This window comes from Cupressus sempervirens, chromosome 3 (genome assembly GCF_028749045.1).
Source record: "Cupressus sempervirens isolate cs-2001-9-10 chromosome 3, ASM2874904v1, whole genome shotgun sequence".
Lineage (NCBI taxonomy): Eukaryota > Viridiplantae > Streptophyta > Pinopsida > Cupressales > Cupressaceae > Cupressus > Cupressus sempervirens.
Window position 1 is genome coordinate 774,600,672 of NC_143120.1, and position 27,081 is coordinate 774,627,752.

Below are 27,081 nucleotides of genomic sequence, written 5' to 3' on the forward strand. Positions count from 1 at the left end.
TTTGGTAGGGGATATTGATATTAGGTGGAGTACTATAGGTTATGTATTTACTATAGGTGGGGTAGCCATAAGCTAGGTTTCTCGATTGTAGAAGGTTAATGTTTTATCCACTATAGAAGTAGCCAAGGAGATGGCATGGCTTCAATTCTTTTTGGAATAATTGGGACACCCTCAAAAGGATAATTATTTGTTTATAGATAGTCAGAGTGTCATTCATCTTACAAAGAATTAAACTCTACATTCAATGACAAAACACATTTAGTTGCAATACCATTTCATTCGATCAGTTTTGGATGATGGATAGTTAAAGCTGGGTAAGATACATATAGATGACAATCTAATGGTTATGTTTAGAAAGGTAGTGATAAGGGAGAAGTTGAATTCCTCTTCAACTTTGGTTGTTCTTCTAGACCTAATAGGAATAAAAGAATAGAAGAGTCTAGGGTGGTTTGATCTAATGGGAGCCTCATGGAGTAGTAACATAGCTATAGGATCAGTCTATAAGTGGCAGATTGTTGTTTAGTGTGGATCTAATTAGTCCCCAAGTGGCAGATTGTTATATTATGGTGACTAATTAGGGAAGTACTATACATTCTCCATAATTCGTCAACCAATTTGGTTCAGGACCGAGTTGGGTCTCAAGAAAGGATTTGGAGATGGTGGTGCCCAATATAGCTAGGGTCGTTAGGTGACGGTTGTCAAGGTTTTGGGGGTGGAGCCCCCAAGAATTTTTTTTGTGGCTACTATAATAGCATTTTATGGCTAACATGTTGTAAATAATTTTAACCCTAAAGTGACAAAAGTACTTGTATAAAAGGGCTTAGGGTTAGGGATTGTTTCATAAGGCATGATGTAAAATTGGTTCTTGTAGTAGTATTGAGCTATAAGGAATTATAGACTGTAATTAGGTTGTAATCACTAGATTGTAATAATATTGGACTTTCTATTTGGTGGATGTGGCCCAAGGATTCGGTGAACCACATTAAATCTTGGTATCTTGCATTTTCTGCTATGTGATCTATTATTTTCTATTATTGTTTACATTTGCATATAATTGTTATTTCTATCTATGGTTTTATCCTAACAAAGTCTTCCTCTATTCTTTCCAAATGTCATTGCTAACTCCATCAAATTTAGGAATTCCTCTTTTAAAGTGACCTGCAACTGATCTCCTAAAGCTATTAAGCTTTTCCTTCAAGGACCTGATGCTCTGATACCAAGTATTAAAAAGTAAAGTCCACCAAGATAATTGAGACAAGGGGGCTCAATAAATTATCCAATTATTAAAAAACTTATCAACCTCATCAATTCTTAAGCATACGAATAATATAATCAACAACCATAAGAAGATAATTATACATAATAAGACCATGTCTATTAACTAGGGAAACCCTTAATTAGAGGGGAAAATCTGGTGGGGATGATACCCACAAAGTGATGTACTAATATAAATGTTTCTTATAGGAGCCAATAAAATACATTTAGCACATAATAGTCCCTCTTGGGAGACTTTGAATCCATGTTAGGAGATTCTAACACTATTAAGAGTTGTAGAAGGTAGATACACCCACTATCAAAATATCTTCAGGGGCAAGACCACTAAACTTACTTTGTAAAATAATATAATTGAAATAGTTTCAGCTCCATTGTCCTTATGACTAGACTTATCCTCTTCTGATCTCAATACTAGTTCATAAATATCACATTTGAATAATCCTTTGGATCGCTTCTCACATTTATCAAATATTTTTCATATTACACACTTGAATGTACATATATCCCAAAAAAGAAAATAAACCTCCTTTATAACTTTTCCTTAGAATTATTTTTCGAGTTAGCCTTGAGGGTTTTTCAATTAATTATAATAGAACCTCATTAAAATATTATAAAATATTATATTTTTTCATAATTGTAAGTCATTGTCAACTCACAATATTTGTAACTTCTCGATTACTAACCTTGGGGACTCATTGAAATCATCATCATATTGTATACTATCACTGCCTAACTACATGCACCAAAATTCCCTCCTAGTTAAGAGATACAAATCAATCATCAGAACCCACTCATCAGGCACTCTATCTGCTTACTATTCTTTGTAAATCAAGCACATCTTTTGCAAGTATTTGACTTTGTATATGCACATTTTTCTACACCATTAGGATAAAGTTTAGAAAACATCATTAAAAACACTTGACCTGATCATCAAGACACAGTCCATATGAACTCTTTCTCTATCTGCTGCTCTACCAATGTTGACAGAAATAATACTACATTGACATCAATGACAAACATAGTCATGAATGAAACATGTCAATCATAAATAGTCTCTCCAATTCTTAGGATACTCCCACAAAGAAATACCATCAACATTCATGCTAGCAATCTCTTGTATGGTTACTACACTTCTCCTAAAACAGTTGACCTCTCATGATCATTCTCTTTTCTATGATTATTGGAAGGAATTTAGTTCCTCTCTTCACCACTCTTGGAGCCTATGTTCCTAGAACCCTCACCATTAATTAGTTAGTGCTATAGATTATAAAAGCCAATGCTACACATCTATACCACATTGTATCTCTATTTATGGGTGTACTAGGGGAGTTACACACCCTTCTACTAACAATGAGTAGGTTTGTTAATCATATCCAAATGGATGTCATGTCAAGATTACAAAATTCATCAATCCAAGAAGGAGAATAAAAATGAAAAATAATCTATTACATAGAAAGTGTATTCCCATTTAGATAGTAATCCTAACCCAATTTATGTATGGGTTTAGAATGATGATATGAATTCTCTACAACCACCCTTAGCCTTTTCTCTAGTCACTTATTAAATCCTTATTAATGTTTATATTCATTAAAATTGACTATAGTTCATTTATTTATCATATTTGGGTGTTGAATGTTAAGTTCATGAGTAATCTTGCATAACATCATTATTTTTATGAGTCACATATGTATAAACTTAACCAACAACAATGTCTATTCATTTACAATGTTGGATCTTTGAAAGTTCTTGATCACACTACCATATTTTACCTTCTTCTTCTCCATATACAAACTATAGATAATAATTTCATTTCATACAAGAAAAAATTAAGTGTTTTGTCAAAAAATATAAACTATATAACAAAATAACACTTAAAATTAGCTAACAAGGGTTTACCACAAGAATTCTGGAATGACCTATTTAAGTAGTGGGTGATTTATGAAAAATAATATGCATGGAAGAAGATAATAAGTAATGTAAATAGCAATCAGTATTTGATATGCATGTATATTTGACCAATAAATGATAAGAATCATTTTACAATGACCCAAAATTTTAATTCTTTAAACTATGTGTGTGTGTGTGTGTGTGTGTGTGTGTGTGTGTGTGCGTGCGCACACACACACACGTGTGGGGGTGTGTGTGTGCATGTGCACACACACGCGCATGCACAATATTACAAGGATTGCATATTAAGTTGGATGTTTTACTATATACTATGATTTTCAATGTAAGAAGTAATATCAAATAGATGAAGAAAAATATTAATTATCTTAGTTAGAAAGGAGGGACTAATAGTATTATTTTTAAATCTTATATTCATTTTCTATATAGTTGTATTTAGATATTTAATTTTAGAATTTATTAATTTATTTTATATGAATGAAAGTAGAAAAACACGTATGACTTACTAACAACTACAAATTTAAAATGTGAAAAAACTATAGTAGTGTAGAGATTTCAGGTGATATATGTTTAAAGAGTTTAAAAGAATACTAATTTTTTTAAAACTATTTTTTTATTGTAATTTTATTTACACATACAATTGGAAAAATATTTAGAAAGACTTCTTAGTCTTAATTTAATTTATTTTAATTTAAAGTCATAGGTATCTATGAAATTTTTCTCATTATATATATGTACATCACAAGAGGTTTTGTGGTATAATTATTTATTGTCAATCACAACAATTTTTGGAATGATGTTTAATTTGAGCGGGAATTATGAAAATGGAAGAAGATAATAAGTAAGGTGAATATCAATTGATATTTGATGTGTAATTATATTTGATAAATAAATTATAAAAATCATTTTATAGTTATGAAAATAATAATTCTTCATATATGTATATGTATATGTGTATGTAAAAACCAATTTACTCTATACATATATACATATGATTTTGAATTACAATATAATAACTTAAGAGTAAAAAGATTTTCTAAATATTTTTTCAATTGTACATGTGAAATAAAATTGTAATAAATATAATAGTTTAAAAATAATAATATTATTTAATTTTTTTTAGATAGATATCAATTGAAATATATTTACTATTAAATATTATTTCAAATTTTAACAGTTAATAAGACATAAATGTATGCTTATTTTCATTGATATAAAATAAATCAACAAATTCTAAAGTTAAATATAAAAGTGTAATTATATAGAAAATGATCACCAAGAGAACTAATGTTTTTAAACTTTTATTTGACTTTGAAAATCATACAATATAGAAAAACATGAAACTTAATATAATACATGGTCCTTGTAATATTGCTCTTTATAATATATTTTGGAATATTTATATCCTTTTTTTGATCTGTGTTAGTACTATTTTTATTTTCTAACTCAGGATATTTATTGAAAAAATAGAGAGGATATTTTCTTATGACTACATACTTGCTATTAATGTTTGGAACCAACTCATGCAAAAAAAACTAATTTACTATTCCATTGAAGATCTTTGTGGCCTCCAACAGAGATCAGATCTAATATAGTAGTTGTTGGGACTCAAAATTGAAGCTCAAATTTTGAGTACCATTGAGAAAATCAAGCCCTATAAGTGCTTTTTGATTAACATGTACCCAACCATCCATTTGAGACCTAAGAGGTGTTTAATGATGATGAATTTCCATTTTGAGTCATTCCATGAAGTCTCATTTTGAGAAATGCCCAATTCTACATTTTTTCTTGTGTCAAATAGCGACGGGAAGCTATGTTTTCAATTGAATATATTGCACCCAATAATGTTTCATGAATCATTGCTTTGAAAGTGTTTGGTGTCCATACTAGAAAACATATGTTTTAGATTTCAAGTCATTTTGAATCCATTTGACTAGGTTTCGAATCCCCCAAAGTTGGTCATTTATGAATTGTTTAAAATTCTAGAAGACCTTGTTTGACTTGTTATAACTTTGACCTAGTTGACCAAAATGGGATAATTCCTACTGTGTTGCATTTTAGAGGTTAGAGACTTATTATGTTTGAATTTTGAGCTTATGATGAATCAGTTTGATAAGTTTTCCCACCATTTTCTCTCTTGTATGACAAAAGATGTTTTTTGTATAGTCTAGTTTAATGGGTATCTTGTGAGTCAATTTCATGCATCTTCATGTATTATTTCAAGGAAATCAATATAAAGAATAATACGTGTTGAGTTTTATTTTAGATCTTGTCTCCTTTATTAGTGATTTGCAATGTTTTATGATCTTTGAACAAAGAGTCTAGGTCATAGTTGTAGTCCCTTAAGGTTATATGTTGTTTCATTGTTGATATAATTCAAGGAGTTATGTAAATACTTTAGGAAAATCAATAGGGTTTTAGGTTTATTGAGGAGGATATTAGGTAAGAATAAGATTTAGATTGAACATTGATATCCAAATTATAAGGTAAATGGATAGATCTAGAGTCTTGGCATAGGATATGTGTCTTAGATGTCCAAAATGCATGAGAAAGATTTGTGAATTGCCCAATGGATGAGGCACTCATCAGCTACAAGATCATTAGCTTGTTGTCTATACTTGGTTTTCATCTACTTTCCCCACCCACATAAAATCAAATCAAATTCAAATCATCTATATATTTTATGTCTTGCATTTAGCTATTATAGATTTATGTTATTCCATGATTCATTAGGAGAAATAAGGGTTAAATCTTCTATTAAAAGATTCAAGAATATCGTTAGCACTGTTACCATATAAATTGAATCTAAGGTCCACTCGCCTAGGTTTTGCAAAGCATAAAGTAGAAGAAGGGTCTAGCCTTATAGTTGGCTTAGTCTCAAAAATGATATGTTAAGGATGGGAGTTAGCTATGCCTAGATGTATCTTGTTCTCATTGGGGTAATTTGGAACAATCTTTGTTTCAAAGAACCAACAAAATAACGACTCTACTAGGGAATGTATTGAATTTGAATGGTACACAAACCTCAAGAGTTTGAAAAAAGGAGATTCATTACAACAAGAGAGACATAAGGAAAGTAATACAGTAGTGAGGAATTGTGGTATCTTTTCATTTCTCTGCTGAGGTTTTGTGTTCCCCAGTTAAGCTTTATTCATGGACAATAGTATGTTTTAAAATTGGATGTAAATTATGTTCTATCAGTATTATAAGTCTATCTTCAAACAGTTTAGTTTTTGCAAGTGCTATTGAGAAAAGTACAGAGTCAAGAATTGATTTATGAATTGTATTTTCTTTTCAATGTGTTAATGATCTACAAGTTTTTCATATTGAAAGTCTAGTTCAGAATTTAGAAGTGGTAAATTGTTTCAAATATTTTCTCATTAACTATGAGTGGTGACTCTAGTCTAAATCTCTATTCTAGTGCATGGTTTATTTTAATATTAGAGGCTTTCAGTATTTATGGGTAGATCTAGTTTGTTGGGAAAGTGGAAGTATAAGTTTCTTGATTGATAGTTTATGTGGTTGTTTGTAACTTCTGAAGTAGTTCATTTCAAAAGGTGAATTACTAGTGTGATTTCATTTTCCTTTTCAAGGAGGTGGTGGCTCTACAAAGATTTTATCTATGGTGTGAAGGATTTCATGTTTACATAGTGCAAATCAGCAGATTAGAGGTTTCATGCAGCAACACATAAAGGTCTTTTCAATTTTCATGTATTTGTCCTTCATGAAAGTTGAATGAACAAAATGGTTGCCTCCATCTAGTGTTTTTAGCACTAAGAAAATAGAGGTAGGAGTTTAATATTTTATAAGATGGATTTAGACTCTAGGTCTGAAAGTGATGTGCCAACTCTTCAAAGTGTTCATGCAAATATTGCTAAGCTGAAAAGAAAGATTCATGATAAGACTATCATAATGATAAGAAATACATTTGGTAATATTAAGGGTCTTAGTTAAATTCAAATTTACATGAAGATTAAATTAGTAGCTATGAATTTTGATAGCATATCAGATCCAAGGAGTCTTCATGGCCAATGGTACTCTTAGAAGTTTTTATGCCACATTCAATTGATTGGTTAGCAAAGCCAAGGTTAGATAAAAATTTTGAATTCCAAGATTTTATCATGGATATTGAAGGAGTTTTGAATGCTAATGAATTTAATGTTATTGAATGCAATGAATTTGTTGAAAATGATATTGAAGATGAAGAGTCTTAGTTTTATGAATCAGAGGATAGTAATCAGCAATTGATGACATGGTTAATGTGGATTCATCTTATTATGATGATGATTGTAAAGAAGAGGAAAAGTGTAATAGTAGTAAGAGTCTTTCTTCTAGTGACGAATGTGAAAGTGCTATGATACTGGTTGTTGAGGTATTGTCTAAAGAAGAAGATGCATGGGATGATTAGAGTTCTAAGTTTTTAGAATGTGTTACTAATGAGTTTATTGTTATAAATATGTCAAGCTATCTAGATAACGATCACAACCAAGGAGAATAAATTAGTAATGAAGTTTTGTTAAGTGTTGAAGAGATTTCAGATTTGTTGGCTCATGATTTTGAAAGGTTTACAAATCTGTCTAAGGATGTTTGTTCTTTTCCACATTTTTCCTTTTCATATGATTAAGTGATTTTCCCTAAATTTGATGTTGAAGAAGATATAGTTTCAGAATATGCTATGTCAAGTTGTGGAGGTGTATGTGATGGTAGTTCATATATCAATACACATGATAACTTCTATGTTGAGAAGAAAGATGTAGACATAGGGTCTGTTGCTGGTTTATTTTCTTCTTGTTTTCATCAGGTTGAGATACATTTTTCTTGCTCCTATGATGAGGAAAGTAATAGTAATGAAGTAGTTCATTCTAATGAGTTATTTGAAGAAAATATTGATAAGGATCAACATATTGTGAACGTGCAATTTCATGATGATTCTTGTGATTTGGTATCTAATAATTTGTTTAAGTGTGAAGAGATTGTAGTGAATGTTCAGTCTGATTTATGGAGTACTGATATTACAAATGAGGAAAAATTAGATTTTACATTTTCTTCATATTTGGATGCACAAGATGAGTTACAATTTGATTCATGTAACTCATTGAATGAAGTAGAGTACCAAACTTGTATGTTTTTAGTTGAAGGTTTCCATGATTGAATTAGTGATGATCAGTCTTAGTTTGATATCAATATTTATGATCATGTTGTTTCATATTTTCATAGTGAGCATGATGTTGAAGTTAATGTTGATTTGTATGTGCACTATGAAAGTGATGATAATAATTTTGTTTTTCTTAAGAAAGTGATTGAAAGTACTAATGTGTTGGGAGAAACAAAGGAGAATGATTATTTCAATTTACCTCAAGAAAATGTCAATGGAATCAGGTATATGACAGAAGTAAAAGTCTATATTGAAGTTCGATGGTACGGGGCCATCATATGTACATAGTAGGGGTAGGTTTCTTGCCTTCAATAAAAGTTGTTCAAGAGAACTTTTTGATGTCAAGTGTGCGGTTTGCTTCTTCCAAAGATATGAATCCTTTCCATACCTCCAAGGGACATGCATCCCAGACAAAGCCACTATTGAGACTCAAAGTTGAAGCTCAAATTTTGAGTACCACTGAGAAAATCAATCCCTATAAGCACTTTTTGATGCACGTGCACCTGACCATCCATTTGAGACCTAAGAGGTGTTTAATATTTCTAACACCTTGCTTTCAGTATGTCTATGCATTCCATGATGATGAATTACCATTTTGAGTCATTCTATGAAGTCCCATTTTGAGCAATACCCAATTCTACATTTTTTCCCATCTTAAACAACAAAAGGAGGTTGTGTTTGCAATTGAATTTTTTGCACCCAGTAATGTTTCATAACTCACCACTTTGAGAGTTTTATTGTGCATACTAGAGAACATATGTTTTAGATTTTGAGTCATTTTGAATCCCTCAAAGTTGGTCATTTATTGTTGTCATACTAATGTGAATTGTTTAGAATTCTGGAAGGCCTTGTTTGACTTGTTATAATTTTGATCTAGTTGACCAAAATGAGATAATTCCTATTGCGTTACATTTTAGAGGTCAAATACTTGCTATGTTTCAACTTTGACCTTATGAAGAATCTATTTGATAAGTTTTTGAATGTGATTCCAAATGCAATTTATAACTTTTTTATTAGTGTCAAGAAGTGCAGAGTTGTTGGAACCCCTACTTGTGATGTCATAACTCAAAATCCAAGATAGGTGAGATCAAATGGATTATACCATTGCATTCTACTCTAATTTTTTTTAAAGTTTTCTAGTTTTCAAGTCATGATGAATCTATCTGCACACTTTCCTAGGTTCGTTCCATTTGCAAAAATCACCTTTTTGCCAGTGATTCCACTCTACAAATTCTAAGTGGCCAAATTTGACCATTCGCCAAATGCATCCAGTTATTTTTCATGAGCCCAAATCCAAGTTACATATTGTCCTCATGATAGTGAATGAATGCCCCAAGTTTTGTTCTCCCAAGTTTCAGTTTGCCTAGTTTTCAAAGCCAAATCCGAACATGTTTTATAACTTTCTGATATGTTTTCTTATAGGCAGTTCTAAGGGAGCAACTTTGACAGTCAATATCTTTGGGCTGAGAATTCATCATGAGATGAGATTTGGCATGGCAAGATTATGTAGAACAAAGAATTAGTGTGCCAGATTTCAGAGCCTAGTTAGTTGTTTTGATAAATTTGTAAAGCCATCTGATAGGCCCTATTAGCTGAAAATCATAGTTCATGGATAAGATGTGAAATGAGTTTTAAATGGATTTTTTTAGTGGTCAAACTTGATCCTAATCAGTATGATGGGTTCAATGGATTAGTTCAGAACATTGATTGTTAGAAAACACATTTTTTTTTAGTTGGACCCACTTTGGGCCCGACTAATTTCATCAAAATTATGACATTTGTGAGGATTAAGGATGTTTTAAAAAAAATGATTATAATGATGTCAATTTTATAAGGTCTTGATGTATGCATATTTTCATGTGAAGTCAAATGGATATGTGGGGGATCTACATGTTGAAATATAGCACAAGCAAAGCTAGAGGTTCAATCAATAACTAGAAGCTAGTATAACAAAAAGATGGAGGAAGGAATGGTGAGGGATATGATGAAGATGTTGAATACTAAATATCTCCAAGTCTTCCCTCATTTGAAGGTGGTGGATATGAAAGATAATAACATCGAAGAGCTAAGGTGTAAAAGATATAATTTGAAAGGTAGGTGCATTTCCTTTAAAAAAATGGGGCCCACAGCTGGAGCAAATAGGAGCTGTCCAAGCAGTCCAAAGTGGATGAGTGGATAGTCCATGCAGTTAAAAAAAGCCCTTGCTAGTAATACTGCAGTCCATACCTATTGCAAAGAAAAGAGTTGTGGAATCATGTAAAATGTATTCTTAATCATCAAGATCAATTTCATAAAATAGAAGATTTGAAAGGGTTTGATGCTTTTTGAATTTAAGACCAAGAGAAGATGAAAAAGTACTTACATGATCTAGATGAAAAATCTATTTTCACTATTTTTGAAAATAGTGAAATTGATGGTATTAGAAATTCCTTCATTGAGAAGGCTAAGAGTTCTTGTTCCGCTTGTAAAAGTTGCAATCAAAAGATTCTAAAAAAATCTGAGGAACAATCTAATAAATAATACAAACTTGAGGATAAGAAACAATTCAAGAAAGTATTCAAAGCTGAAAATGAATGACTACATTTTCAAGTAGCAGGGGAGTACAAGGCGGTAGAGAAAATTGAAAAGGGAAGTTTCCTTCCAAGAAAACCCATGGCTTGGTCTTCAATTTTAACAAAAATAAATCTCTAATATTGAATCCCTAAATGCATGGTAAGATACATATAACCAACAAAATTGAAATGAAACAAACTAAACCCCTAACCTTGCTGTGATCAACGATTGCATTCTACTCTTGAAAATCTATCAAATCTGTGATGTTGAGCTGATTGAGCAACATTATGTTGGTGATGGTTGAACTCCCAGTTATCTTTAGATCATTAGTTATTATAAATGTAATCGTTTCCTTCACATAACTGCTACTCCCTTGAACTACAATTTGGCTACTACTTTTGCTGGCCTGATTGACAATATTGGTAGTTTGTCACAGTTGAATAGGGTGGTTGATAGGATTTCCACAGATAGATTTATCAACATTGCTAGAGACGATATTGTGAGTTATGCTTGTATTTCTGGAACTATGATAATGATGTAATAATTTCCTCCTTCAATACTCAAAAAGTTATTTGTTAGTGCCCATAAATTGAGAGGGTAGTTTTTCAATGCTTTGATAAGAGATTGGAGATAGAGCCAACTCTTGTGGGAGATTTAGATTCGAAGAGCAAATGATGATAGAACCAATGGGCATAGGAAGATAACTAAACATGAAATTGATAAACATTTTACCTGCCTTTGCATATACGACATAAGCTGCAATCAAAAGAGAATAGACAAAAGACACTCAAGATATAACTCCACACAGTCAACAACAAACACATCTTATAGTCAATGCCAAATGAAAAACATGTAGGGGTTTTTTCCTTTGGTCAATGTGGAGTGAATTCTATAGCATATAAATGTCCAATGTAGTGCTCTTTCCAAAAGACAATTACAATTTATTTCAAAATAAAAGGAACTCATAAATTGCACCAAACTAAAGCAAGTTTTAATAATATGTTATTGAGAAAAAGTCTCTAGAAGTTTGGCAAAAATTAAGCAGATCCAATAATGTTTGAAATGTCAATTTGTATTTGTCGTCAAGGAAGATAAGAACATTAAGATTGAAGAGGAGCATTTGAATTTTTCAAAGAAAAATCTATAAGTAGCCATAGAGTTACATATTCAGAGGAGAATCTTAGAAATTTTAATCCCATATTGCTTGTGTAGGCAACTGTTTTAGTATCTAAATACAGTTTCACACACTTCATTAGTGTCTGTGAGACATAAGGCTTTTGTGCCTAAGACAACTTATGCAAGCCCATGGTCGGTCAGATAGAGAAGACTAATAAATTTTGACCAAGTTTCTTGAGGAGAAAAGTCATTAGAAAAGTTGAAGAATTCAGTGGTTGCCATGTCACCACCCAAAAATGGGAGGTTTTCTAGCAAGTGACATGGCGACCTCCTGGAAAACCAAAAATTTGGCGAGAAGTGTGGACCCAGCTGGTAGTTAATGTGACCATTCAAAAAATGACAAGTGGCAATATGTGGCAACATGTGGATTGAGTCAGATTTCAATGATGCACATGATGGTGACATGTGGTAGATTAGACGGTGGTCACCATGTCACCAAAGAAAAGTTGCTCGATTGTTAACGATATGACATGGAAACCCAACCAACAAGTGACACATGGCAATGAGTTGGCACTAATGTGTTGAGTTGAGGTGGACCGATGACTAGACTCTAAGGTGGTGAAAGGTGACGCATGTAACATGGTCTCTATGTCATGATGATGTGGCACGATGTTGACTCATCATGTGACATGGCAACTAGTGACATGGCAAACATGTGGTGGCCACATGGAAAATATCAAATAGTTGTGCAAGATTTGGTCAATCAAAACATGACATGTGTCAACATGGTCAAACATGACCTAGATTTTAAAAAGAGGGAAATTCAAAATTACATAATTTTAAAAACAAAGAAAAAAAATCTCTAAAAGTCATGTACAAAGTCACGTGTAGGTTCCTTTTTAGATAAAGTTTGAATTAATCTATAGTTTTAAAATTTTGAAAAGGTCAAATTTTTGCAATAATGCTATGCAAGGCTATAGAAGGAGTTTGATTTTCAAAAGGATGCTAGAGGCACATTTTTTGCCCAAAATATGGACTCCAATATACCATTGAACTAGTATGAGATGAATTTTCCAAATATGAGGTCAATTTTTGCACAGATATTCATTAGTTAACTCTATAAGCATGTTTGTGTTTTCTGGGGCATTCTCTATAGAATAGGTAGATTTCGTCATTGAGAATCAAAATTGGTTAGGGGAAGATATAAAAGCTTGTTGAAGCCTAAATATGGAGAAAAGTGATTCTGATAAGTTCATTTTGCCTCTAGAGATCATTTAACTAATTTTTGCCTTTGTTTTAATCTCAGATTTGGCATCAAAATCAATTATCCTTCCCATCAAATATCTGAGATATTTTGTGCTTTTGAGAGAAAAAATTGTTAAGGATTTGATATGCAATTACAGAGAGAGATTAGAGAGATGCTTTTAATTTGTAGGAGATATTTTCAAAGTGGACACATGTTAGATGCACAATAGATCTAGGAATTCACTCTCCTTTATGTCATTCTCTTTATTATTCTTTGTAGAGGTTCCAATTTTTTCACTATGAGACCAAGGTTGGAAAAAAGTGAGTGAAACATTAGGAGTTGAAAATTGAAGCAAAACTAGTTCTAGAATTGAAGAAGTCTGAGTGGAAAGATTTGGGATATGCTGGTTCTAGACCATGAAGATTTGTTTTGGCTGTGATACCCCCTTCCCATCCCATCAATCTCTCATTCCCACCATTTTCTCTCTTGAATGACAATAGATATTTATTGTATTGCCTAGTTTATAAGGTATCTTGTGAGTCAATTTCATGCATTTTCATGTATTATTTCAAGGAAATCAATACAAAAAACAATAGGTGTTGAGTTTCATTTTAGATCTTGTCTCCTTTTTTAGTGATTTGTAATGTTTTATAATCTTTGAACAAAGAGTCTAGGTCATAGTCATAGTCCCTTAAGGTTTTATCTTCTTTCATTGTTGCTTATAATTCAAGGAGTTATATAAATGCTTTAGGGAAATCAATAGGGTTGTAGGTTTATTTAGGAGGATATCAGGTAAGAATGAGATTTAGATTGAATATTGATACCCAATTTATAAGGTAAATGGATATATCTAGGGTTTTGGCATACGATATGTGTCTTAGATTTCAAAAATGCATGAGAAAGATTTGTGAATTGCCTAATGGATGAGGCACTAATCAGCTCTAGGATCATTAGCTTGTTGTCTATACTTGGTTTTCATCTACTTTCCCCACCCACATGAAATCAAATCATCTTTATATTTTATGTTTGAAGAGCTAGAACGGAACACCCTTACTCAACTTATGAATTGAATTATCTTGCATTTAGCTATTGTAGATCTATGTTATTACATGAGTCATTAGGATAAATAAGGGTTAAATCTATTGTTAAAAGATTCAAGAATATGTTTAGCACTGGTACCATATAAATTGAATATGAGGTCCACCCACCTGGGTTTTACAGAGCCTGAAGTAGAAGAAGGGTCTAGCCTTATAGTTGGCCTGGTGTCAAAAAGGATATGTTAAGGATGGGAGTTAGTTGCCCCTAGATGTATCTTGTTCTCATCAAAGTAATTTGGAACAGTCTTTGTTTCAAAGAACCAATAGTAGTCATCAAAAACAACGATACCTCCGCATTCACAAAAATCAACTCTAATTTTTTGTTTATGTTTTTTTCTCATTGAATCATTTTCTTAAGAATAGAATACAAGCTTAATAATTGTAGATAGAGGAGGTGAAAATAGTTGTCTTTTCTGGCTTCCTCTCACATGAAATGGTAATCTTTTATCTCCATGGCCTTTTTTGTGTGGATATTTATCTTTAACATTTAATTAATAGAGAGGGTCTATTGATTAAAAAAAATAGAGTGAAAAAGGACACCAAAATTGCAAGCTACCTTATATTTGCTTTGCATCACTATTAATAATTCATTTATTATTTTTCATTGTACTAACATATATTAATTGTTTTGTCAAATGGGTTATTCATAATGTTCAAAATTAGAATATTGTGATTTGGGAACATCTACCTTGGATCTATTTAGTGAGTTAGATGACCTTGTTGCTAAGGATATCTCCATGTTGAGCTCTCCTTTTGTTTATCTTTTTGTCTTAATAATTTTTTACCCCTCGTTTAGTTTATAACTAAAATACTTAAATTAATCTATGTTTTTCTAAACTATTTGTATAATTTTACATAATTATACATTCTTCTTAATTTTTTTGTTTTAATGTTAACTTAAGTTGAATTAGAAAGTGGAGAAAAATAATAACAATCTAATAAGAGGTATTGTGAGGAAAGAAGGTATTAAAGAAATTCCATATTTGTGAATGACATATAAAATAATAGTTAGAAACCAAAGGTAAGATTTAACAAAAGAAATAATAAAATCATGGATCAATCATACATTTGATATGCAAAGGTTAAACTAATCATCCATCAAATCCCTAACAAATTACATAACAAATAGAAATCAACAATGGGAGAATTTTACTAAGATGTGGATTTACCTTAATGTCCAATGTCCCTTTCACTTAGTTACAAGTCCAAGACCTGAGTGTATAATTTCCTCTAAATTGTCATATCTAACATATTCTCTAATAGATGAAAATAATCTTTAATCTTTTTTATAATATTTCCTATCTATTATCACATGCTTTTTCTCACTCTACAACTCTTCCCACTCTTTGCACATTTTAAATTTTGAACCACCATGGCCTTAGAGGACCTAGGCATGTTGAAGGCCCTAGTCTACCCAAACTTGCATATGGTGCTAGATCTTCAAGGAGAAGGTTCTCCTGCTTTATCAAGTATGGTGTTTGGTGTGTCCAACACTTTTGTGGCCCTTTGTCAAGTTTTAGAGTTGACTATGTTGGTGAGGTTGGTTCCACTACTTCCCCCACAAGGGAGGGTCGAAAGATACTCTCATTGGTGACAAGGAGGGAAACACCAAGGTTGAGGATACCATGGTCAGCCATAGTATCAGAAGACCAAGAATTTATTTACCTGATAGTATTGTGGACAATGATGCTGCCTCCCTCAAAGATTGTGTTGTGGGTCAATTTATTTCATTCAGGCCATCAATTGAGATGAATGGGAAGTGGCTAGCATAAAAATGGTCTAAGAAGGGAAGTGTTAGTGTCTTGACCAATGCCTAGTGGCCTATTCTACTCTTTCTTCACGACTATCGAGGACCTAGTAGGTATCCTCTTATGGACCTGGTATTATGGCAAACAATTTCTAGTCCTGGAAAAATGACACCCTAGTTTTTATTCTAGTCTAGAACTCCAAAGCCTGCCACAAGTGTCGTTCCACTTGCCAGAGCTACTGCTGAAATTATTGGATGAGAAGATCTTGAGATGCATTGGAAACACCTTTGTGTTAGAAAAAATATTCCACCAAGATAATTGAGAGGGAGGGGAGTGAATCATTTATCTAAGAATTAAAAAATTTAACTTCTTTAAATAAACTTAACCATTCAACCAAAGGAAACAACAACCATAATAAGATGCACATAGATAATTACATAAGATATGTTGACTAGGGAAACCCTTGATCAAAGGGAAAACCCCAGTGAGAATGATGCCCACAAGATGATGTACTAATATAAATATTCCTTGTTAGAGAATGGACCTTGTTAGGAGTCTATTATAACATTTAGTACATAGAGTTTCTATTAAGAGGATTTGAATCCATGTTAGGAGAATGGACAACCCTATTAGGAGTTGTGCCAACCTTGTTAGGAGTTTTTAGTATAATGTATGCAAGATGATCCCACTACCCAAACATGCAACTTCAACTATAAGAAGAGCTCACTACTCAAACAAGCAATTTACTATTATGTTCTTCTTTCCTTTATTGTATCAACCAAAGCAATCACCATGAGACCTTGAAAACTAGGTCATAAACCTTGTATCCAAATATCAAACCTTAGATCACCCACCAAAACCTTGGCAATGAAGTTTCCTTCACTTCCACTTTGATTTTCTCTGTTGCTTATAATTACTTTGTATTCTACTCTTACCTCTACTTAAAATATCATGAAATCCATGTTAGATAAAGAAAAATGTCCTTCATTTATACTAAGTCCATATAATAATTCCTTGAGTCAGCAATTAGAACTCCTCAATTAGTCATTATAGGATGACATTAAGAGTGCATTACACTTAGCAATAACATTAATCTTCTTCCTTGCAACTCGAATAACTTTCTGTACATATGATATTATGACTAGTGAACTTAGCCACATTATCACCAACATGTCTTCTTCATGTCCTCAACCTTGATTATCATATTATCAACTCTACTAAGAGATATAACAAGTTTATTAGAACATGCCTCTGTAAACTCTATCTTAGAAAAAAAAAATCACCAATACTTACATAACTTCTTCCAAACTTATCATTTCATCTTCTAATGTTAACTACATATATTAGATACTTAGAAGTATCTCTCATATCCTTAGATAGTTATAATACTCAACTAGCCATTTGTACCAATTTGATCTTTCTATTTTTCTTTTGTCAGATACCACAAAAAACTACTATGTTGACATCAATGACAAACTTAGTCATGAATGTAACTTGTCATCATAGTAACATATTTACAATACTTTACCATAGGAATATCATCAACACTCATGTTTGCAATAATCTCCCCCTTTGGCATTGATGGCAACGTAGATGAAAAATTTCTAGTTCCAAGAATACCAAAAAAGGACTATTCATCTTTTCAAATCCTCTTTATCAATCATTCTCCCCCATTAATATACCTCAATGTATCTTTTGTCAAACTATCATTCCATGTTGCACTTCTTCCAAACATAGTGTACTCATGCTGAACTTTTCCAACTATTTTTCATGCCAAACTTCTCCTCCATTGACATCAATGTCAAAGGTTACAGCCACCAACTTTACTACATCAAAATCTATAAGAATTGATTCTTACTAGCTCAAGTGTCCAAAGACACTATTCAAAAATGACATCCAAAAAGAGTCCTATATGACTTTGTCCATCATAGATACTCACCCATATAGGAAGCATTAATAATCAGTCTAGATTGTTCCAAGCTAGGGTTGTCCTTGCACCAAAACATCAACCTATTAATGCTTGATACAATCACTAGACTTATAGAATAGATGAGGTGATTAAGCCATGTCACAAATCTCAATGGGGAACATTGGTGGTTAGTCCAACAATCCCCCTTCAACATTACCCAAGGAGATTCAAACCTGTGACCAAGCTCTAATATCACTTGTTAAAAGCAAGGGTTTTCATTACACCAAAAGATTGACCTATTAATACCCGATACAACCACTAGACTTGTAGAACATAGGAGGCAGTTAAGCCATGTCATGAATCTCAAACGAGAACATTGATAGTTAGTCAAACACATACAACAATAGTGCTTTTTTATATTGGATTGATGCACTTTTGCATCTTCCATTCTAATGTGGGAAGGGACATAACCCCAAGCATATCTCACAAATACTCAAGAGTCTCCTTGGGAAGAGGCTTAGTGAATATATCTACAATCTTCTCTTTAGTACTCACATATTCCAATATAATTTCCTTTCTTACAAATTTCTCTCTCAACATATGATACTTAATAGAAATGTGCTTGGTCTTAGAATGCAAAACTAGATTCTTAGACATACTTAGTGTGCTTGTGTTGTCACAATATCTAACAATAGGTTCATTTATTTCTATCCTTATATCCTTTAACATCTACCTCATCCAAATGAATTGATTGTAATTGTTTATTGCTGCAACATATTCTACTTTTGTTGTGCTTTGTGATGTACAATCCTACTTCTTGCTCAACCAAGAAACTAATCTTCCTCCAAGAAAGAATGCTCCACCATAATGCTCTTTCTGTCATCCATACTACCTACCCAATCTACATCACTATAAGCACTGTAGTGCCTACCCTCGTTCATGTCTTTTCTGGACATATTGTTGCTATTATTATTAGGCTATGTTAGACTAGTTTTATGTTGATGGATTAGTGGTATTGTTTTGAGACTATCAGACATTATGTTATGGATTCAGTTGGTATATGATGAGATCATTTAGACTTTACATTTCATGTATGCATGATGATCATTACATTGCTTTCAGTTATTGTAGATGATTAGTTAGATGGTTTATTATCTCATGTGTTTTATTATGGATACTTACCCCATACTTGCATGTGTATGGTGTGCATGTTTTCATATTGTATGGTGTTTCTGATATGGTTAAAGAAGCGAGTCGTAGTCACCTACTTAGTCGGGATCTACACGATGCACCACTTCTTGCCATTGCCTGTTTAGCTTAGCATTATATATATTGTATGTACATGCATGGTTTTTTTGTAGGTTGTAGGTATTGGGTATCAACTTCCCTGAATTGCCAGGATGAGCGTACCCTATTATACTATCTCAATGATAAGAGAAGGGAGATAAATTCTCAAGTCCAAATCTCAAACCCTTAAACCAATTGTCCTAGTGAGGTAGGACAAGTATCTGGATATTTTACCCACCGAATGTGTCGGATGACATATTTCATGATTTTTAACCCTTTAGACTAATTTTTTGTGAATTTCTCTATGATGGGTTTTTATATTTTATCTTGGAGGTCTATAGTGAATTTTCTATTAATTAAGTCTTAATAAATAGATTTAATTAATAAATTAATTACTTGAGAAAATTAATATAAAATATCATGATATTTGATATTTTGTTTATAATTAATTAAATGAGAATTAATTGAGGAAAAAGGAATTAAATAAAAGTAATTAGAAATTACAATTAATAATAATAATAAAATAATAATAAAGTAATAAATAAATAATAATAATAAAAGTTATTAAAATTAAAATGAAAGTTATAAAAATTTAAATAGAAATTATATAAAAAGTAAATTGGAGTTATAAGCTTGCATGGGAGTTAATGCACCTTTTCATTTCTCATATGTCAACAACATGGAGGTTAGTGCATCAATTAAGCACATGGTGTCTACAACCCTATGACTCATCTAGAACATTGGAAAAGACACATGCTTAGTTGGTGACACCTTCTAGCTATTTCTAGAAGCATTCTAGATGTTTCCTGAGAGCTCTTTATATTCAGGCATTCCTAGAAGCTTAGACATAGTGTGGAGAGCATTTGGAGCATTGGAGGAACTTGCTTTGCGGGTTTTTTGAGGAAGAGCCAATTAGCATCAGAATCTGGGTAGATTCTTGTGATTTTGCTTATGCTATTTCCACATTTTGCATTCCCCTTCCTACTTCGTGTTTTCCATGTGTTTTCTAAAATTTTTTCCTATTTTAAATTATATGCATTCTCATATGGGTAGTTAAAGTATATTTGAGAATCTTATTTGCATAAATCTGAAAAGAACACGGGGCTAGGGTTGAATTGTAGTCAAATTCATTAGAAAGTTATTGAGAAAATAAAGAGAAAATATTTTATTGGAAACTCATAAAATCGTATATATATATATATATATATATATATATATATATATATATATATATATATATATATATATATATATATATATATATATATATATATATATATATATATTCTGGAAAAAATATGTATATATATGATATCAGATCTGCATTTTCATATTTAAATTCTACAAATATATATATATATACACACACAAATATATATATATATACATATATACATTTATATATATATATATATATATATATATATATATATATACATATGTATACATATGTATATATATATATACACACACACATATGTATACATATATTTATTTATTTAAATGGAAAAATTGAGTGAATTACCATAGTGGAGACTCGTCAAATCGCATTGCGATTTGTATTTGCATTTTTTTGAAAAAATGTCATAAAAACAAACATTATATATATTAGATCATGGGTCGGGCAGACGTACCAACCTGACTGTTCTTCGTGCTCAGACCCATGCGCATGAAACCGACACTTGGAAGTGTGTCGATGCTGCAGGCCACATGGCTTATGTGTGGTGACGGTGTTTTAAACACTGAGTATGGTCGCCGCTATTTGTTATATGAGAAGCACATGTTTTATATAATGCTTCTTTCCATATTATATATCATCAATTGAATTTGTATAATCCGATTTTATATTTCGTTTTATTAAAAATGCAATACTTAAATATTTATATATGTATATATATATATATATATATATATATATATATATATATAAATATAAATAAATAAATATATATATATATATATGTACATATGTAAGTATGTAAAATGTTATTAATGAATTATTATTATTTGATAAATGATTTGTATTAAAGTTTCATCTTTTATAAGGATGAATTAGTTTATAATATTGTAAATTAACTATTAAAATTTAATTAATTGTTTTAAATTATTAAATAAAGTATATGAAAGTTAATTGATAGTTTGGAGGGGGACATTTTTAAACAAAGATTATAATTGGAAGATGGATTTTTAAGGAAAACTTTTATTCATCCAAAACAATACATGTGTTAGGAAAACTGTACAAAATGTTCCTCCATTCATTATCCAAACTTGGAAACATAAACTGAGACCTCTACATTTAAATTCAAGTTTGTAAATTTAGCAAAACCAAAACATGTGTTTGCATTGTGTATTCTTTATGCTATTGTTTTGGGTTTTGGGTTGACTAGTGTTGACCAGTTATAGGACGTCTACTAGAGGCTTGGGGGTTATGTGATTGTGATGTCATGATGATGTTTTTAATCTTGATATTTATAAACCCAACCATGGTTATGTGATGGAATGCTCTATGTATTGGTTGTAATTACTGATTGTTATAGTTGAGATTCTTATGTATGAGACACTTGACTTAACCATTTTTGGTCATCGATCAGTTATCCTTGGTTATTTTCTAGTCGCCATGATGCGACTATAATGTGGATTTATTCTTGATGATGTCATGTTGTGACATGCTTGACTCAACCATTTTGGAGTCTTCGATCAGTATGATTGATATATATTTTGGGATTGTCAGTGATACTTCAGTTGCCAATAGAGAGCTATTGTGATCATGATTTTCTATGGATGCTTGCTCATGGATATTTGATGCTTTTATGCATATTTTTTGATTTTATTATGGATTATCTTTTGTGATTTTGAGATTTATGATTCCATGAGCTTAGGGTAGGATATTTGCATGTACTTTTGAGAAGTGGCTTGCAATGGGGGCCGAGGCCCTAAGAGGCTACCAGGGTAACTCATTGTAAGTTGGATTAATAAGTGAATACATTCACACCTAATACTAGCTGAATGAACCTAAAAAGATAAGTGTTTTGGTTCTTGCCCATGCCTTGAGTGCTTGTATAGACTAGGATGGGAGTAGAGAGAATGCATGGTTGCAACCTTGCATTCCATAGTATGCCTTGTCAGTATGAGAGGATACTAGTGGCTACATGAGATCAGTATGGACCCGTGGAGTTTAGCTAACTACTAGGGTGACTTGTACATGATAAATGCGATGACACTTTCCCACTTGCATAGTAGGTTCCTACATGTCACTATGTGCCTCTGGGATTAGATGTCAATTTCGTGTTTGGAACCTTTGAGTTAGTATACTTTTAGGATTCTTGGACTTATAGAGATTTGTGTTATGTGATTTTGATAGCCTATTTGGGACTTGAGATTTATCTCCTCAGCACAGTGGGAGTGGACCACTTAGGTACCACGCGGTTGGGTGGTAGTTTTTTTCCACTCTTATCATTTGAGATTCATTGAGACATCATGGCTGTTGTGTCCTTCATGATGGTGGATATGTATCCTTTCATTCATGATTAGCATATGTTAGATGATGTTATCAATGTTATCTTATGCTTTTATTTGCATATTAGATTACTTTCTGCATATGATATAGTATATGTTAGGAGTGACATTCCTACTACGTTAATACCGATGATATCTTCGATGATTTTGAAATGTTACACATGAAGGGATATCTAGGGCCCACGATGGTCTAATGATGCTATTAACGATTGGGAGGAACCGTGCACTTAGTTTATTATGTTTGATTTTTATGTGGGATGTATATGTCTTCTATGATGATGTATCATGTATATCATGTGATTATCTTTACTTTGGTGTATCATGGATTAGAATAGGATGATGTATCTTATTTCACATATGTATATTCTTTTTAAGCTTTTCATATCCTGTGTCATGTACAGTGGATGATTGAGCATTTGAAATGTAATGTATAAAAAATGGACTTATCATTATTTTTTCATGTGGTTGTTATATTAGATGGAATCAATAATGTTAGTTGACTTAGATGTAATTCAACGTTAAGGGAACCATAAAGAATGTAATTTTTTATGTATGTTATGTTTACTTTTAGATGGACATTGCTATTGCTTTTGTTATTGTGCATAAGTTATATGTGGTATTTACTTTCATGTTAAAAAAAAAAATGCTACCAAACTTAGTGAAATTCTAGGTTAATTCTTTGGATCCCTTGGCGGGGCATTACAAGCACTTAGAGTGAAATCATTATATCTATCATACCATAATCTGAATTCAACTGTTCCCTTTAGATATCTAAATATCCTTTTGACTGTTGCATAATATGCTTCATTGGGATCGGCTTGGAATCTTGCAAAAATTCCAATTGAATTTGCTATATATGTCCTTGTGTGAGTTAGATATTACAATCATCCAATCATAGACCTATACTTCTTCTCAATAGTAGGTGTCTCTTCCTTTGTGGATAACTTGCATCTAGTTACCGTAGGTTTTCCAATGGGTTTTCATGTTTCCAAACCAAACCTTTTGAATAAATCATTCAATTACTTAGTCTAATAAATAAAGATCCCTTCTTTATTCTATACAATCTGCAATCCTAGTAAATATTTCATCTCTCCTATCATACTCATCTTAAATTCTTTCTTCATATCCTCAGCAAACTTCTCACTTTCTTCATCATTTCCTTGAAATATGATATCATCAATAAATATTACCAAAATCATCAAACCATTATTAATTTTTTTTCCAATAGAGATTTCTATCTACCATATCTTTTCTATATCCAAGCTTTGTCAAATACTTTTCCAACCTCACTACTAGGTTCTCAGTGTTTGCTTCAAGCCATATAATGATTTCTTTATTTTGTTTATTGTGTTCTTGTCATTTTTCAAAGGACATCCTTTGAGTTTCTCAATGTACACTTCTTCTTCAAGTTATCCATTTAGAAATACTCACTCAACATCCATCTGATAGACTTTGAATTTCTTTTGTGCGTCATAGGCCAAGGATAATCTTATTGCTTCTATTCTAGCTAGTGGAGCATAGGTTTCTTCATAATCTAGCCCTTCTTGCTATGAGTAACCTTTACATACCAATCTTTCTTTGTCCCTTACAAATTTTCCTTGTTCATTTATCTTATTTCTGAATACCCATTTAGTTCCTATCACATTCTTGTCTGCTGATCTGGGAACCAATTCCCATGTATCATCCTTTACTATCTAATCTAATGACTCTTTCATATCTTGTTTCTAATAATTATCTGTTCATGCTTCATCTAAATTCTTGGGTTTAACTTGAGCTATCAAACATAGTTCTTCATTGACTTTTCTTCTTGTCATCACACCTTTATCTCTGTTGCCAATGATTTGCTCTAGTGGATGTTGTGAGGCATCACCTTGACCCATTATAGCCTAGATGTTTTGTTTACATTTTGATATTTGAGACCTTGGTATTTTGACAGATTTAGATGGATAGTGGATTTGCTTTATCTATGGATTTGATACTATAGTAGTATCTTACATTGTTATATGCACAAAGAACTTGTTATTGTATAGAAAATATTCGAACATATTTGGGTGCAATTTTATGACATGAAATTATTAGATTTTGATGTAATGAAAAATATTAATATATTTCTAAATATTTTCAATGTATGGATGAATATTAATTTGATTATGATGCTTATGACATGCAAATTTTGATATCTTAATACTTCAAGTAGAATAATTGAAGGATTAGGAAAGGATATTTAATTTGAATTATGGTAATATAGATATTGTAATTATGTGCACTCATGTTGTATATGCTTATTGATTCCTTAGACTACTGATGCTCGAGTTTGATGTGCAGGAAGAGGAACCATGGAATTTAACAGGGAAACAAGGTATAGACACATGTTAAATGACTCTGCCAAGGTGAATCTTTGTAAGATTCACAAACCTCATTGTGATGTGCTCATTTCATACATGTGAGATGTATGTGTGTGGTATGTGTTTCATGTATAGATTTTGAACGTGTCATGTGTAATGTTTTAGTATATTTTGTGTGTGTCACTTGACACTTGTGCCCGTTATGTGAAAAGACATGTCCTTCATTGATGAATCGTGTGTCCACCTTGCTCTGTGTTAAATGCCCCAATTAAAAATTTGGATTTATTGCCTTAGTTACTAAGAAGACAAGGTTATCACCTTGGGGAAAACTTGAAAATTGAATTACCTAGCATTAGGAGGGCCATAAAGCATCTCTAGGGTGAAATTGTGACAAAATAAACCCTACCTATGTTAGTACTATGGGTTAGGGGGTTAATAATGATCTCTAGGGTGTCTAGTAGACCTAGGAGACCCCATGAAAATGACATTCTTTATTAAATCAGAAAATAAGAGGGTTATAAATAGAGGCATGGCTAAATTTGAATCTCACTTGGTGACTCTCTACCTTTAGAGACTGTTAGGGTTTGAAGGAAGAGGAGGGAGCTCTACTAAAATTATTCATTGCCTTGCTTGGAGGAAGGTTGGTACCATGATCCATGAAGTTCTTCATTTTGCATGTAGATTAGAAATGGTGTTCTTCATTTCATGATGAGATTTTGGTGTATTGTGGTGTGTTTGTGAGTAAAAGATCTTTGTTGTGTGTTGCATGTGAGTAGTGTTGAGTGAATCTTTCTTTGATCTTTCTTGTTTCATGTTATGTGTTTCATGAATTGGGTGTGAGGCATCACTCACCCTTGGGAGGGAAGAGATGCTTGGGTGAAGGGGTTAGTTGGGCTCACACATGTAGTTGAGGAATATTTCTTTGTATGGAGATGGTTGTATAAGTTCAATGGGATGTGAATTATCTTGCTCACTTGCATCTTGGGAGGTATAAGGAGGTATGTAGAAGGGAAGATATTGGTTGCCCCGAAAGGGCATTTTGATATTGAAAAGATGTGTTTATTGTGAATGAAAGCTATGTAAAAATTCCTCATGGTGAGAGCCCACCTTCACCCTATTCTTAATTCATTTGTTGAATCTTTGTTCAAAGCCTTGGGAAGGGATGCATTGAAAATGTATTGTGTTAAATCTTTCATTTTGTTGTGATTATGCATGGCATGTGAATGTGTAGAATGCAACAATTTATGCCTTGTTTCCCCAAGCTTTCTGGGTGGTCTCCTTGAGGCCTAGGTTGGGAGGTGAGCCTCCATGGTTCCATTTTGTCTCTATTTTTTTTGTTGTTGCAGGTATTGTTTTGTAGATTTTTTTGTTGGAAGCTTGATGTTATGAAGTTTATTTTGCATGTGAGGAGACTTATTATTATTGTGTTAAAATGGAGGAATAATCTTCACTTTTTATGTGAAGAAATTTTTAGTACAAGAATGTAGTAAATGTTCCAATTCACATTTTCATAGAAGGAGAAAGAATTGAATAATGTATGATTACAAATAATCCTTCCATTGTGTATTCAATTTGATGATATCCCCATCCCAGTATATCATGTTGTTGTATCTTAGTAATACTTAAATCAGAATGTGATGAATAAAAGAGATGGTAATATGATCTTTCCTAGAGGAATGATTAGAACATTAACAATTTGGTATGCTCATCTTATCAATCCCATAATGATAATTAGATGCAATAGAGTTTAGTGTTGTTATTTTGATCTTATGGTAGATATTTAGTTGATTGATTTTGGTTTTGTAGATAGTATGAAATACTTTGAATGTCAATAATGTAGTTGAACTATGATGACACTTGAAAAGTGGAACCAACAGATTTTACCCAAGGCCCATGTAATATACTATGTAAGCAGATTTGTTGAAAAAT